Source organism: Phoca vitulina, unplaced genomic scaffold (assembly GCF_004348235.1).
Source record: "Phoca vitulina isolate PV1807 unplaced genomic scaffold, GSC_HSeal_1.0 scaffold22, whole genome shotgun sequence".
NCBI classification, from domain to species: Eukaryota; Metazoa; Chordata; class Mammalia; order Carnivora; family Phocidae; genus Phoca; species Phoca vitulina.
In genome coordinates, this window is record NW_022589725.1 from 20,465,761 (window position 1) to 20,483,327 (window position 17,567).

General features: G+C 40.7%; 1 protein-coding gene across 3 annotated transcripts in view; it reads left to right on the forward strand.

Annotated features, from left to right (window-relative positions):
• The window catches only part of PLCB1 (phospholipase C beta 1), a 667,247-nt gene that overhangs the window by 138,309 nt on the left and 511,371 nt on the right, over positions 1 to 17,567 (forward strand). The window contains exon 1 of one of the 3 annotated variants that reach the window (XM_032419623.1): positions 14,748 to 14,770. The exons of the other annotated variants lie outside the window; for them this stretch is intronic. The gene's annotated coding sequence lies outside the window, so the exon portion shown is untranslated. Of the gene's footprint in view, positions 1 to 14,747; positions 14,771 to 17,567 lie in introns of those variants that run through there. 3 annotated transcript variants of the gene reach the window in all.

The window sequence follows — 17,567 nt, forward strand, 5'->3', positions numbered from 1 at the left end:
TATATTATTTATATCTTATTTGATATGTGAATACAAATTTATATATTTTTATATATGTATTTAGCACAGTTTTTCAAGTGTCAGGAATGTTTAAAAATATAGAGTTTGTGATTAGAATAAAGAAGGAGACAAGATGTCATCAGCGTATTGATGAGAACTGCAACCCCAAACACTTCATTGTGTCCCTAGGAGGCTTGCTGGGCATGAGGGGGAGGGACGGAGAGCCAGATGGTGCCTGTGGTTCCATGTCGATGATTCCTACAGGGATGGAAAGCAATTACTCAGTACCAGTCTCCTGGGAGGCTGCTGACAAGGCAAGCATGTTCCTTGCATTCATCTCTACAAGGTGTAATAATTAAGCCAACAGAATCATAGCATCCTCCTGATGGATGTACAAAGAATCAGCATGGACCCTCCTGGCTTGTTCGTCACCTCGATGTCACCTACACAGACTAGTAATTGCTCAAGAAATTTATGGCATTTACATGTGACAATGATCTTTGCTTCATTACTGCCCCAGAAACCAGTGGGCAGTTAAAAACCTATTTATAACCAGTGAAGCTTAAGCAGTAAGGGTTTAGGTAGCTTCTACTTATGTCACCGTTAAGAAAGATCTTAGATGCTTTCATTGAGAAAAGGAAGAAGGTTTGTGGTGGATTTGGCTATTTTGATGCTCATGGTTGGTTGCAGCTCATTAAGTGCACAATAACTAGAAGACTTCTTTATTCAAGATGTAACTGTCAACCATGTGTCTCTCCATGATTCAGGCTAGTGCCAGCTAGACAACAAAAGAGCCTTCCCACCAGTACATAGGGAACTTTCAGCAGATCTTGACATCTGTGTTTCAGGTCTGTTCTTCTCCACTCTTGTATTCCCATCAGGAGGCCAACATAAATGGGAAAGCGGTCTTTTGCTACCCTGCTTCCTTACCTGGAGAGCCCAGAGGCTACATACAAGAAAATGGCAAGTGGCTGCCCATTTAGATAGCTAGAACTCTGGCCCTGGGATGCTGGCAGGGAAAGAAAATTCAGGAGAGAAAATTTACTGTCTTATGTCAGATTCTCTAGAAGCAGAGCCAGAGATAGGGGTTCTCAGGTAAGTGATTCATGGAGGGAATGCTCTCAGGAGAAAGAGTGAGGAAATGAGAATAGGGGAGGGATAGAAGGTGAGTAAAGGTGGAGCAGGAGAGATCTGGCTTTAGCCTGGTCCCATAGGAAGTTCTGGAGTATGAGTTGCAATGCAGAGGGTCATTGGCCACCAGCACCTTCCCCAACCCAGGGGTGGGTGCATCACCTTCCAGCCCCCTCCAGCCCAAGTGGTACTCCTCGGCCAAGGGCAGTTCTCCTGAGATCACAGATGGGAGCTGTTAGGTAGCACCTGTGGCATCTGTGGAATGGGGGCCCCTGCCCAGTGCAGGGGACCTGCCTGGGGCACTGAAGCGTCAACTCCAGTTACCAACCTGACCTTCCTGTCCCTGCCCTCTGCAGTCATTCTTTCAAGTAGTCCGTTTTATATAATCATAGCGCTTATCACTAGCTGGAAGTCTCTGATATATTGATGTGTTTACTGCTTATTATCAGTTTCTTCTCCACTGGGTTTCATAAGCCCTATCAATACTGTATCACCAACAGTGCCTGGCACATAGGAGGTACTCAGAACATAATTTGTTGAATGCATGAGTGAGTGAGGGGCAGTGCGGTGAGGTAGGATGGCAGAGGCCCATCTGGGACTATCTGTGTGGTGCCCAATGTAGTGGACACTTTCAGTGACTCACCCAGATGGCCTTAGATCCCTGCTTCTTGGTCCTGGGTTCCCAACCCCCAGCTTTGCAAGCTTCAGTCCTAATCTCTGCTCCTCTCTTCAGAGGACCATCCTTAGGCTACCCTTCCAAGGTGCCTGGAATGCCTGGGAATTTCCTCATGGGGAAGTCTTTAGCCAGTGAGTGACTGGGGCGTGATAATGAATGTTCAGGTCCTTTGCCTCAAGGCTGGAGACACTGACATCTTTTAAGCTATGGAGTTCCCTACAGGATCAGGCTGAGACCAGGGCTTTGCCTGAGATCATAACTTGCTGGTCTTCTTTCTCTTCCCTATCCCATGTGGTTTCCACCTCTCCACCATCTGATTCTCCTTTGAACGCTGTGTGAATAAGTCACATGCTTATCTACCTTTCCCTCAAGCACATGCTTCTGGGACATCAGATCACTGACACCATGTAATAAACCCACAACAAAAACATGAATCAACTAACTATGAAAAAGAATGCAAAAGTATGACTGTGGCTTGTCCCATGAAAGAATAGTGTTACAGAAGTACTTACCTTATCCTTGGAGATTACTAAAGACTTTCCTAGGGGGAGTGTCTCATTAACTGAGATAATAATAGCTAAAATTGATCGGATATTTCCAGCCTGTCAAGGTCTTCTCTAAGCACTTGACGTGTGTTAAGTCAGTGCTTCTCAGGCTTTAATGTGCACACACATCTGTCGAGGATCTTGTTAAAATGCAGACTCTGGTGCAGTGAGTCTGGCACAGGGCCCGAGAAATTGCATTTCTTTCCAACTTCCTGGTCCCCTGCTCCACTGGGGGTACTGCTGTTGTGTGTCTCCAGTGTAGCTCCAGAGAGTAACAAAGGGGTAATTCATCAATCCTCATAGCAGCTCCCCAGTGTAGATTCTTTTTTTTAAGATTGATTATTTATTTATTTATTTATTTATTTATTTATTTATTTATTTTGGAGAGAGCGAGAAGGGGGTGGGAGAGGGAGAGGGACAAGCAGAGTATGCACAGAGCCCAGAGCCCCATGTGGGGCTTGATCTCACAAACCCCGAGATCATGACCTGAGCCGAAATCAAGAGTCGGACGCTCAGCCGAGTGAGCCACCCCAGCGCCCCTCCCCGATGTAGATTCTATTAGTATTTCCATTTTTACAGGTGAGGAAAGTGAGGCACAGAGAGGTTAAGTCATTTACTCAATGTCATAGCTGGTTAGAGGTGGAACTAGGTTTTGAACCCAGGCAGAAGGCTCCCAAATATGGTACCTTAAATGCTCTAAAGGAAGATCTCTGCTGGAAAGTGAAGTGATAAATGAGGCTGATTAGGCCAAGAAATGAAGACAGGCGTCACTGTGGTTGATCTCGAGACAAACAAAGCCTAAATGCTGCCCAGTGCACTCAGTCACCGAGCGCACGTGACTCACGCCTGTCCCACCTTCAGCTTCTCTTCCAGTCTCCCAGGACTTTGAACCATGAGCCTTGCCGTGTTCTAACATTGTTTCCCGACTGCTTAGAAGTAACTAATGGGTGGGTGCCAGCGCCCAATAGAGGAGAATGCCAACAGTTGTAATTTCTCAAAGGTCATTTGATTTGTCTTTTGTGATATTTCAACACGTAATGTAAAACAGCAAGCAACTGGAGATTTATAACCTGATTCACTCTAATTGATTTCTTGGCTTCCTTGGGTCCAATTAATTTTTCCTGTGTACCCTAAAATGGTGCACTAGGCTTCTTAAAAGCTGTCAGAAGGCAGCTGTATAACAGCTTATGAAAAAATTGAGACTTGCCTTTTATGTGGTAGGTAAATAGAAATTGATTTTGCTGTTGAGGTCCAGACATAAAGGAGGAAAATTGACTCTAAAACTCAACAGAGCACGCTGGATTACCCTGTCTTGATTTGAGCTCCTCCAGGAGGAGACTCTGAGACAAGGGTTTCTGTGCAAGTAGCTTTCTGGAAGGTGGTGCCAGAAAACCCCTATAAGGAATGGGAAGAGAGCCAGGGAATGAAGAGTCCACAACACATACAGTGTATTATCAAGCTAGCGACTGCAGGGACAGCTCTCCTCTGGGGTTCTCTGGGAGACACCGTGGATCTTGCACTTCAGAATGATTCCAACTAAGGAACAAGTCAGCTGGGGTATTTATTCACGCCTCCCATCAGTCATCAGTAGAGGGCTGCTCCCTGAGGGATAGGGCATTAATCCCAGCACTTCTGGGCATAGGCCTAGCTGGCAACGGCAGCCAGAGAAATCAAGCCAGAGCTTGATCAAAGAAAAAGAAGTACTTTTGCACTTGTAGCTGTAGGGCTGTGCCTACATGGGGATAGTCAATGCCAAGGGGATGTGGCAGGGACCCTACAGCATCTAATACAATATCCGTCTATAAATTGTGTTGCTTTGATCTTCTTTTTCGTACCAGCGACTCCCCACCCCCCGCCCCCCCCCGCCGCCAACCAGTTCACAGCCTCTTGCCCCTGACCTTACATGGAACCCATCATCTGGAAAACATATGCCCCCTTGACTTGGAGACATTTAACTAAGGCAGTTATCCATCTTACACTTTATTTATTTATTTTTAAAGATTTTATTTATTTATTTGTCAGATAGAGAGCACAAGCAGGGAAAGTGACAGGTAGAGAGAGAAATAGGCAGAGGGAGAAGCAAAAAAATTGTTCATCAATTTTTTCAGAGTGCCCATCATGATGGTGACTTGGCTTTGAGTGGACCCTCAGTAACCATTTTTTTTTTTTTTTGGAAGGAGAAAAAAATGCTCAGCCAAACTGAAAATTGAATAGAAGCTTCTGTGTCATTCTTAATGGGTTTAAAAATTAATCTTGAAAATGCAACATTTATGTTTCGCACTGTCAGAGGCGAAGGAGAAATAGCAAAGTGCATTCCAGGCCCAAGAGAAATAAATCCGGCTCCTTCCCAGGGCGTGCTGTCTGTGGCGTCATTATCTAGACCTTCTGACTGGCACCACACAGGTTGTCTTGCCACCTTCCCAGCCCTGCTGCTGTTTGCCCACCTGTGTATCTTCTTCTTGCCCGTGGGAAGGAAAACAGAACAAAAGCAGTGTGGTCACTGACACCAGGCTCCAGGTTCAAGAAAAGCTTTCCCCTCTGGTTCTCTTCTCCACTGTGAAGCTACTCATAGAAGCCCAGCCCAGGAACCACCTGTCCTCAACTGATTCCTTAGGAATAATGGGACTTTATAGACACTACAGACCAGGAGAACCTACCAAAACCCATCTCTGATTTACTCTTTGGTATTTGGAGATGTACATCTATCTCTGTGTGCTTCGTGATGTAACTCAATGACACATTTCCGTTTTATTTTAATTAACAGAAGCGTAGTGTTCACCATATGCTGGACAATATCCTAAGCCCTTGCCGAATTAAGCTTATTTAGTCTTTGTCAGTTGGCCGCAAGGTAGGTGCTGTTTTTATCCCCATTGTAGAGATGTGAAAATCAAAGCACCTAGAGTGTCCTGATGGTATGCTCATGAAAATGGCATTAAGATTGATGGAATGTATATGTTAACTAATTTTGACTCCTAGATGAATCCTCCTGCTTTTCCCTGCTCCCACTCCAGATGGCTTTAGGAATGTTTTTCAGTACGTATTAGAGGGTTTGTCTGTGGTCTCTCTGGATTCTTATAAGAAAAATGTTACCCTGGTTTTGTGATATTAAAGAATAGGCTGTACAGTCAGTACCTAAAGGAAAAAAAATGCCACAGAGCCAAAGTTAGCCCTGAAAATGCTTTCAGACACCTCCAGATTTCCACACTGTGATGTGATTTTCCTGTGTACAATCCTCTGTGGTAATTCTAAAGATGCTGAAGTTCTAGAACAACAGAAATCGACTGAAGAAAGGAACAGAGAGATAGTCTAGACAGATGTTTGGGCTTTCTAATCAGCAATTTTTAAGATAGCCCTCAAATCCCTAGGGATAAATGAGGATCAGATGAACGAACCAAAAAAGTTTCAATTGCCTGTAAGGTTGATTTCTTTCTATTTCACATCAAGCTTCTAAAATCTTAATACCTGGTAATTGGTTTATTTGTTACCTTTGAGAATAAGAACTCAAGCACAGTTGTGCTTTGTGAAGAAGTAGAGACTAATAAGTTAAGAAAAGGGTCTCAAGGAGCAGGAGGCCTGAGTCTGACTCCCATCCTCTTCTTAGATATTTAACACTGATAAATTATCTAAAATATGTGGACCTACAGTTTCCTCATCTGTAGAAGGGGCACACAATCTGTACTTGCTTTATAAGATTAGTATGAGGATTACTTCCCACACAGTTCTTTAAAGGGTACCAGGCACTTAGTTAGGATGCTCTGAGTGTCAGATGATGTTATTGTTATAGAGTTAGGGGGTAATTTAAAGCATATTTGATGACATTCAACTGTATCATATTGCTAGGATGCATAATACTACTATGATGAATGGACTTAAAAAGTGCTTGTTTCCATTACTTATGAGTTTGTGGTTTAATCAAGTCACTCAACCTCCCTATGACTCAATTTTCTCAACTGTAAAATGAGATTATGAATATTCTCATAACTTTGTTATGGGCATTAAGTTAGTATATGCAGAACTTCTCAGACGGTGTCTGGGATTTTTGTCTAGTTGTTATCACTACTCTATCCCAGAACCCAGTACAGAGTAGATGCTCAATATTTGATGGTGAAATGGGTGAACGGACTTAGTAGGGGATGGACTCAATAGCCACAGTAAGGAGGAATTTTTCACATTAAAGTGTCATCTTTCCTTGATACTGTAGTTTCAAAGACATATTATTTGGTCTTAGCACGAACTGATTTCATATGTGGTCACATTCATTTATGTTACCGCTTATCAGAAACGTCTGTAAGTATTGACAAGCTGTCAAGCTCGTGGTCGTGGATACAGGTTTTCAAAAATTTGAATTTTACCATGGAGGCTTGAATTTTATCATTGGCAACAAATACTGTCAGTTATTTATTTTGAAGTGACAGACTCATTTCATTCATTTTGAAGAAAATATCTGCTGTGTACCCAACTCTGAATAACCCTAGTTTGCCTGTCACTCATTCTTTTAAGTAAAAATCATGTTACATGGGAAGAATGACTCCTTTAGTTCAAAACTCAGACAATCCAATAAGTGCTTCAGTATACTGCACAAGTAATATTTCTGCCTGCTTTCTATTTTGCTATATAGAATATTAAAAAGCATGCTCTTAAGAGTTAAGATTTAAGGGGCGCCTGGACAGCTCAGTCAGTTAGTTAAGCATCTGCCCTCGGCTCAGGTCCCGGGATCGAGCCCCACGTTGGGCCCCCTGCTCTGCGGGGAGTCTGCTTCTCCCTCTTCCTCTGTGCTCTCTCTCTCAAATAAATAAATAAAATCTTCAAAAAAGAGTTAAGATTTAATAAAATTGATAATTTTTACAGCTTCAAGAAGAACATTCTTAAGTGTATTTTTTCTAACAGTCAGTGTGTGGGAATGAAAAATCCAACGACTGACTTCTGGAACACTAGAACTCTGGGGCCGTTGTCTTGATTCATGTGAAGCTACCAGCAGTTTTATCTGCCATTACTTTTGTACAAAGTGCAAATGTCAACATAGTGAAAAGAGGCATAACCCCAGACAGGGTCTGAAAGGGTCTTAGAGAAACCCAGTGATCTGTGGAACACATTTTGAGAATTACTGAGCTGTAGAAACATTCAGTAGGCAAAGCTGACGGGAAGCTGTTGTTCATGAATGAAGGCAGAGTCAAGGATGACTTAGTTTTCCATTCTAAGAGTGTGGGTGGGCACAGATGCCACTGCAGAGAAGGCTAGAGAGAGGATAGGTTTGGGGTAGAAAAAATTATTTCTATTTTAGGGCATGAGACAGCTAGAGGATATCCTATTTGAATTGCTTATCTTAGGATATGTTGTGCAATTTTCATTCTAGAAAAAATTTAGAGAGCACCCACTGTGTGCCTGAGACAATAAGAATGTCTTTCATTCCAAACTTTTTTCATGCAAAAAGTCATTTTCCTCATGAAATTGCAAGCTTCCTTAGAGGATGACCTAAATCATATATTTAGAAAAAATTTTCTTTATGAGCCTATCACAGTGCAAGGCAATGAAAAGTGATCCCAGTTTGCCAAAGGTGACATTTGCCTTCCTGCCCCCACAACAACATACTGTTTTTCACCCACCCTTTATTCCTGGCCCGATTGATATACACATCATTAATCAGGGAAATGCAAATTAGTATCACAGTGAAATGTTCTATGTTCAAGGACACCTGGGTGGCTCAGATGGTTGAGCAGAGTCTGCCTTCGGCTCAGTTCATGATCCCAGGGTCCTGGGATCGAGTCCCGCATTGGGCTCCCTGCTCAGTGGGGAGCCTGCTTCTCCTTCTGCCTCTCTCTCTCTCTGTCTTTTATGAATAAATAAATAAAATCTTTAAAAAAAATGTTCTATGTTCAATGGATTGATGAACATTTAAAAGTTGGATGAAATCAAGTGTTATGGATGAGGTGCATTATGAAGACAGCTTGTTGTCTCCTGGTTGGAAGATTAAATTGGTACTGCCATTCTGAAAACAATTTCATAGTATTTTGTGAAAATCAACATTACATTCCCTGCAATCCAGAAAATTCACTTTTAGGGATATATTCCACCCAAAGTTTAGTACAGCACCCCAAGATAACTTTATAAGAAAATGGATAATAGCATGTTCATAACAGCAAAAAAAAAGTTGGGCGGAACATTCTAAATGACCATCAATTGGATAATAAATTGTGGTATTCCTACACTAGAATACTATACTACAATGAAAATGAATGAACTGCTACATGCAATAATATCTGGATATCTTACAAGCTTGAAATACAAGCTTGAAAGAAGAAAGAAAACTCCAAAAGACTGCATACTGGATGATATACTTTTTATAAAGCTCATAACAAAGAAATTTAAAATGTTATTTATGGATATATGTCTGTTTGATAAAACTATTAGGCTTGCAATCAACCCAGAATTTTAAGGAAGTGTTTTATTCTGGCAGCTATATAGTTAGAAAGATGTAATATGGGAGGGATATATAGGTCATGCAATGGTGTTAGTAATCTTCTATGTTTTCAATTGGAGAGGTAGGTAAATGGGTGTTTTTTTATTATAATGATTTAGAATATACACATGTGTATGATATATAGTGTATATTATATTTGTAAAAAATGATATTAAAATATGATAGAAGGAAATGTTTCTTTGTTAAGGCTCTGCCTCAATACTTTTTTCTTTTGTATTTTACAATTGTATTATAAGTATGAGTTTATCTCCATGTTTTCTGATAGTTATGAGAGCTTCCAGGGCAAAGACCTTATTTTAGCCACATTTCTATCCTGCCTTAAAAAAAAAAATTCCTAGGATATATTATAAATCAAATCTATCTTGGCTTACCAAAAAGAATGAATGAAAGAAAGAAAGAAAGAAAGAAAGAAAGAAAAAAATCTATCTTCTGGATTGATCTGTAACCAAAAAATTTACTGATTATTTTCAAATTCACTGATCATTTTCAATTATGTTTTGATGTGAAGACATTAGCTATCATTTGGCCATTAGTCAGGATATACATAAAATCCTCAATTGTTTTTTTCTATATAGGCTTTTAGGTTAAATATTCTGAGGATTAGAGTTTACACACATTCACACAAAACCAGAAGAAATGTCTTTTTGTGTTTGGCTTAATACATTCAACCTAATAAGACAATGAATACACTTTACTTTTTTTTTTTTCCTTAATCGGAGAAAGTTTAATGAACTGATTTTGATTAAGTTTACTGAGTGAATTTGCCTCAACCCAATAATACGGGGAATTGAAATATATGCTAAGATAGTTACCGTGATTATTTTCATGTGAAGACCAGCTGTCAGAACAATACTGCATTTAAAAACCAAATATGTGGTATTCTGTCAGTAACTAGCCACTGAATATGTTAATTTAATTACATCAGTTGAGCCCTGCTGTAGCTTGATACGAGCAACTTACATGCTTATTTAGTGCAATGTTGTATCTTCAATGATGTGTGTGTGCATGTGTGTGCATGTGTTTAGAGCGTATCTATCTATCCTGCAAAATTATCTGGAGTCATTTCCCATAGCCCATCAGTGTTGTTTAGGGAAACATATGGATTATCATTGTCCTCATTTCCTTATTGTGTCCTGCCCTCTTAAACCTTCATATAATCATGATGGTGGAGAAGTAGAACAGGTACATGCTCACCAAGAACTGGGAGCTCTCTTCATCTTGTCCAGCTGAGGTAATCACACAAGGTTATTGGCCTAGAAAACCTCCTTTCAGTCCCTTCCCATGAACTTTGTAGTTGTAAACGATTGTCTGGAGGCTATAAGGAAAGATGATTTGAGGAAAACAAGCAAAGAAAGGGAGGGACCATGTGCATAGTCATTTTCTTTTGAATTATGTCTCCTTGTTTTGTGTTTCTTCCTCTGGGTGTTCTGTCAAGTCAGCCAAGGCCTACCCAACCTTTATTGATCCTGTTCTCTCACCAGCAAATCATGAAACAGGTAGAAGAACTCTGGAGTAATTGGGGAATCTTCATAAAGTGTAGGGCAGGGACAGAGGAATGTTATAAAGGTGCACAATTGCTTTGCACTTGCTGTAGCTTCATCCAGACCTTATTTATATATGATGAAGCAACCACAAGTTTGAGTAGCCATTTATATGGAAAGTGAGATTTTCAAAGTTTATTTTTTGATATAAAATAATTTCTACCCAGAGACAGCTTGTGCTATATTAGTGTATCATTTTCCCCTTGTTTTGAAAGGATGTGGGTAACAGTGAGTTTAAATATATATTTCTTATGTATATATGTAAATGCATATTATATATGTATATATATGTATATATAAAATCAAGAATTAGATGGCCCTGTTTTTTTTTTCCTATATTGAAAACTATTAGCCTTTTCCTTTTTCTGCAAGAAAGATAAATTTAACCTCAGAAAAGGTGATTAGTCATATTAGTGGGTAATAATGTTCAAAGTAGTAGAGGAAAAAGCCACGAAATAACATGTTCTCTTTAATTGTTTATTGATAAAAATTCCAAAGGGGAATGGGAGAAAATGGGGAAGGGCAATTTAATGCCAAGTAATAATAATTAGAGCCATTGAGGGACGGTTGAGAGTGGATGCTGCTGATTGGCAAAAGAAAACTTTCTTGGGATCCTGAGGACGTTCCTATCATGAGTGCACAACCATCGTGAAGGTTTTTAAAAGGTGAGGTATAGACACTGCTGTTAGAAGTAAAAGCAAGACATGTTTCAGGAACGTTCGTGGCAGTCTGGTTGGTCAAGAGCTATTAATTTCAGGGCATCCTGAGCAGCGCCCCCGAGGGGTCACCTTCAATCCTAAGCCTCCATGTTCATTTGCTGTCTTACTGGCTTAGGAGATCTCTCTTCGGTTTTGTTACCAAGAGCTGCTCTTCTCTTGCCGTTTTTGAATCACAGCACCACCAAATGCCTGTTCTTTCTAATAAGATGAAGTAAGAATTGGAATCAAGTTATAAAGCTCAAACCCTAGGAGAGTCACTGCTAGAGTTTACATTCTCATTTCAAGAACCCTTGCAACCCGGGGTGCCTGGGTGGCTCAGTCGTTAAGCGTCTGCCTTCGGCTCAGGTCATGATCCCAGGGTCCTGGGATCGAGTCCCACATCAGGCTCCCTGCTCTGCGGGAAGCCTGCTTCTCCCTCTCCCACTCCCCCTGCTTGTGTTCCCTTTCTCGCTGTATCTCTCTCTATCAAATAAATAAATAAAATCTTAAAAAAAGAAAAAAAAAGAACCCTTGCAACCCACAGGTGCGGAGGAAAAAAATCCAATACATTTTGTATTCCTGTTTCTCAAACCACTCATTATTTTAAGAACTATTACCTTGGCTCTATTTCTAATATTTATTTTTCAACTGATATACTTTAGAATAAATGTACCGAAAAAGGCTTTGTTTATTGACTGAACAAAGAAGTTCTGTTTAGAAGTGTGTGATCTGGACTTTTTTTTGGCCTTACCATGAAATGAGCCCATGTAAAATGCTGATTCTTTATTCATTTGAATATTGGAGTCTTATTTTGCTTTGTGTTTTGTTTGCATGTGTTATTTATTGATTGCTCAGAAAGATAAATCATTGCGTGTAAAAACTATCTATTCTTTAATTTCACTCTTTATTCAGCATTTCTTGTATCCAAACTCTGATGGTATTATGTAACACATGGGGATTTAAATGCTGTTGAGTCTCCAAAACAACCAAGCAGATGCATGGGGCATATGTTATGCTAATAGAAAAGATATCTAAAGTACCACTCTAACTATAAACATATTTCATTAAATTAGAGAGAAAGAGAGAGAGAGGGACTATAGTTATTCATTTATTTTTTTACCGAAAAAGTAGCAAAAGAGAGACGGTAAAACTTCCTAAAATCCTTTTCAGGCAAAGTCTGACTCTTGTAGCAGCTGTTCGTCCCATGTTTTATCCCACAACTACTGCTTTCTAGATCTTGTTTCTTCCAGGAGTGTCTCCCTGTCGTTTCTGATGGACTCTCTTCTTAGATGAGTCTCCTTTTCTAGACTATTCTGACATTACCCTGAGTTAGAGCCTTAGGAGCCACGCCACCCCATAACAGTGTTTTTCAGTTTTGTTTTTGTTCCTGATGAAGTCGCAATTGAACCTACATGTTATCATGTACCTCAGTGTACAGATAAACATCACACACGTGCACACTCACACTACTTTTAGGCTCAGGTCCTCTCCCGTTCTCAGTCAACCTTCTTGCTCAAGATCATGTCATTCAATCTCATGGATGGAAATACACTTGTTGTCCACTCCCAAACTCCTATGACCATTTCTTCCATGCGCTGCTTTTGATTTTGAGGCTCTTTGATATTGCCACTTACATGTCTCCCGCACACCCTGATTCCTCATCTACAAGTGAACTCTCCGTTTTTATACACCCCAAACCTGCCCCTCCTCCATCCTTCCTTTTTGATAAATTCCATAGCTATCTACTTAGTTGCCCAAACTGGACACCTAAGGGTCATCCTAGGGTACCTCTTAGATCCTTGTCTCCCTCTATCTAATCTATCACAGTGTCCTGTCAATTTTATATCCTATATACATCTAAAACCCACCCACTTCTCTCTACCTTAACTTATTCCCAAGACTCAAGGATTTCCCGTTTCAGTTGGATGCTTCTTCCTCAGGGCTCTGCTTTAATGTCGCCTTATGCATCGGTTATCTCTTTCCACAGTAACGCTGTGTAACAACCATAAAACATCACGGGCCTACAGTGCAAAGGTAGGCATTTGTTGTTCACACTTTGGTAAGGTGGAGTTCACCTTGATGACTCTGCTGGTCTTGGAGGAGCTCACTCACGTGACTGGTGCTCATCAGTCTGCTGGCTGATTCAGGATGGCTTCTGCTAGGAAGACCGGAAAGACTCAGGTCTGCTCCACATCTCATCCTCTAGCACTCCAGCTGGAGAACATTCTCATGGGGGAAGCAGAGGCAGAAGAGCATAAGTGAAGACACCAAGTGTTTTCTCAGTGCTCTGGCATGTCATGCCTCCTAACATCCTATTGGCTGAAGTAAATCACATTTCTGAACTTGGGGTAAAGGGACAGGTTTTTACACTTTGCTTCCTAAGTGGAGATCTGCCCTAGGCTTATCTGCAGGTAGAGATAAGGACTTGAGATTAATGAATCAGCCCATCCACCACAAGGCCCCTGATCTCCTGAGCCTTTTTAAAAAAAATTTATTTATTTATTTATTTATTTATTTATTTATTTATTTATTATGTTATGTTAATCCCCATACATTACATCATTAGTTTTTGACGTAGTGTTCCATGATTCATTGTTTGTGCATAACACCCAGTGCTCCATGCAGAACGTGCCCTCCTCAATACCCATCACCAGGCTAACCCATCCCCCCACCCCCCTCCCCTCTAGAACCCTCAGTTTGTTTTTCAGAGTCCATCGTCTCTCATGGTTCTTCTCCCCCTCCGATTTCCCCCACTTCATTCTTCCCCTCCTGCTATCTTCTTCTTCTTTTTTTTTTTTTTAACATATAATGTATTATTTGTTTCAGAGGTACAGGTCTGTGATTCAGCAGTCTTACACAATTCACAGCGCTCACCATAGCACATACCCTCCCCAGTGTCTATCACCCAGCCACCCATCCCTCCCACCCCCCACCTGAGCCTTTTGAGAGATGTCCCAGTTCCTGATACCGTGACCGTGATGTACTTCTCTCCCTGGATCAGAGTTTGGGGCAGGAGTCAGTGCCATAACACTATATTCAGAAGAGGCTTCCTTGCCTGTTTCTGCTTGTTAGATTCCTGTCTGGAATCATAGGGACCAGTCAAAGGAGTGGGAGAAACCCTAATGGCTTCCTGGAAATTCAACTCTCCTTCAAAGAATGTAACCTAAGGCAATGTCTATCCCACTAATGGCATGTTCAATGGTATCATCTTCCATTCAAAGGGCAGCATTATTGTTAGTAAAGCTTTCCTGCAGTTCAAAGAAAGTAGGCCCCTTTCAAAGAGTTTTGTTTGGTAACTCACAATTTAATAGTGAAATCATTTGCTCTCTATTGTAAAAAAGTTTCAGGATAATTCATTAAGAATAGGAAGCACTGAAGATCCATGCTACTTTTTTTCTTTCTATCAAATAACAAATGCAAGCTTTATCAATAAGATTGGGTACAATTGCATGGATTCAAGGGGAATATAAATCCTTTGAGAAAAATAAAAGCATTCAGAATGATGGTAAGAACCATCCACTGCTCTACCCAGACCTGCCGTTATGCATTCCTTCCTGTTCTCCACACACCAGACAAATGGAGCTCCTGCTGCTGCTGGATCATGATGCCCATCCATCCTGCTGCTCATGCTGTTTCCGCCATCTGGAATACCCTCCTGTACCTTCCCTGCCAGTTGAGTCTACTCAAAGTCTAGGTACCAGGTATGATCGAAATTTAAAATGGGCATACCTTTGACCCAGTACATTTGTTTTGAGTGATTTATTCTAAGGGTATAATTGGAGATGTGCTTTGAGATTGCATGGCACTACTCCAGAACGTTAGCAGTATTAATGTCGTCTCCAGAAGTTGGAATTTGGAGGTCAAGACTGTGGCATTGTCATCAGATTACCTAGATCCAAATCCTGGCGCCACCATTGGCTGGCTCTATGATCTTGGCTAAATCACTTATAACCCTTTTGCCCCAACTGTCACATACATAAAATGGAGTTAATATTAGCAACTACCTACTAAGCGTGTTGGGAAGATGAGAAGTGTCAGTGGAGTGTGATGTACCTTGAACAGTGCCTAGGACCCAATAAGAACTCAGTGCATGTAAGCGCCTAGTGTTTTCAGATGTGTTTTCATTCTCTGTGGATTTTTCTTCTTTTTTCTTGTGCAGTTGCTGCTAATACCAGAGTTAGACTCTCTTTGTATTCTCTGCTATCTTTTACCTGTCCTGTGCTTTAGCTAGTGTAGATGTTCAATGAACAATTGGTAACTTTGTCAGGAAAGGAATGTAGGCTCTTAAACTAGTTTCTTTCCGGGGAACCCCTGCCAATTCTTTAATTTGGGGAGCTACTCTTTCATGATAGCATCTGCGAATGTTGTGACAGTTATTCAAGACCCTGGCAACTTGATAATATGACTCAGATATGTGGCCACTTTAAATTAGCTATGAGTACAATTGTTTAAATAGACTCAATTGGGTCAGAATTAACCTTTTAATTGTATTTTAACTAATGTCAGGAGCCAGTGTTGTGCTTTAGGTATTTAAAACTTTGGCTTTCAATTAGAAATTTAATAGCAATGCATTGCATTTTCCAATTGTATGTTCCCAGTGCAACTACCTAGCTTTTCTCTCCCTTTGTTTAAAGAGCATTCTAATCACTGCTGCTGATAGAAGTTGCTTGGTGCATGTTCTAATGCTGCTTTCCACTTGTAACTTTTTAAATCTATTTTTTAACATGTCTCTTTATCCATATACACACTGTGTCAGAAGACCAATTGTTTCTGTCTTGTCAATTAAATTAACTGAGGTATTATTTTTTTTCCCCTGAAGAACAGTTTCATTTACTAAATATACTATTGTGTCATTAATATAGCATCTGGACATTGGCATGGTGACTTGCAGATGGTGGAAGACAGTCACGTAAACAGGCAAATAGAATTCTAAAAAAATCATGTTGGTCACACTGCTATGTTGTGAGGTAGGGAATCTATGCCAGAGCTTGGTGCCCTTGGAGAGGGTTGGTGGTCTCTACTAGGAGAAGAAGTAGAGGTGAGGAATAGCCTTTTCTTGGAAAGACAGGATTGACTCCATCTTAATATCCTGTGTGCATCCCTGAAATAGAAAGTCTGTTCCCATACACAGCTCCTGAAAACATAAGAAGAGCATTCTAGGCTGAAAGGTGTCCTGTTCCCTCTTTGTCACATTACTCTTTATATAGATCTGGGGTTTCGGAGTCAAGGTCATGATTTTATCTCTTCAGTTGTTTTGTCTCTGGGCCCCTTTTGCCTTTACGGCAAGGGGAGCTGCTAGTTCTCGACACTAACGAAAGACCTGTACTTTCCCTCCTGAGCAGATGGAAGCTAGAAGAATGCCACAAAGGCAGATAAAGATTTTAAAAAGAGGTTGGGAGAGAAACAAGAGAAATTCGTGGATGATAAATCATTAACTTTTTACTATCCTTCTTGTACATGGTGCACTGCTTCTTTTATAAAAGGACCAGAGAAGTACAATATGAAGAGGGTAATTTTTAAATCTCCAGTGAAAATACTAATTTTTTTCCTTCACATTGGCCTTTTATGTCGTCCAGTCCTAGGTAGATTTTTTTTTTTTTCCTGGCAAAATCAGCAGGAACTTCCAGGTGGCTGAAATCCACCCTGTGCATTGTTGCCGAGAACATTTATAGCACATTGTTCAGAACAGAATAGCTGAGAACGACAGGGGGCTCTTCAAATGTGCCTCATCGAGCCCCAAATTGGAGACATGTTTTTGTCATTTCAAAGTTTCGACAGTAGGGTCTAGGATTCAAAGCAAATACAAGCTCCTGCTGAACACAAGCCTTAATTAATTTCCAGCAGGAGATGAGTGATTGCCAATAAGCCATGAATTAAAATGGAACAGTGCACCAAAGGCCAGGTTCTCATCTCAAATGAATAGTGTTTCTTGCTGTTTTCTTGAAAGATCATCTCAGACTGAGAGGTAAGCAAGCTCCTGAGCCAGCTCTGAGTGTAAGGGGTGGGGTGGATGGTATGAGCAAAACACAAGGCCGTAAGTTCTGGCCCAGTGGAAAATGGGGACCAAGTCTGATGGCATTTTTTTCAGTGTCCACAGCAGTAGTAAAGCTATGATATTTATGGAGCGTCTGTTGACATGGCTACATTATTTGCCTATCATCACGGACTTCTGTCTTGGGGGGGGGTGGGTTCATGAAGGTTGGCTGTTTCCATCACTCAGTCAATGTTTTTAGGGGCCATTTGTGCCAAAGTTGTGTCCAAGTGCTGCTTGAACTCCCCTGGGACCAGAAACTCCCTCCCTTTAGGAGCATCCTGTTTCATCTCTAAGCAGCTCAGCCAGTTTCCTTTTTTTTTTTTTTTTCTTAAAATTGAGCCAAAACAAATCCCCTGCTGCTTTGATCCATTGAGGCTGATTTATCCCTGAGGACCTAACACAATGAATCAAAAACCTTCTTGTGCTTGATAGCTTTTTAATAAAAGGAAGACAGGTCTCAAACT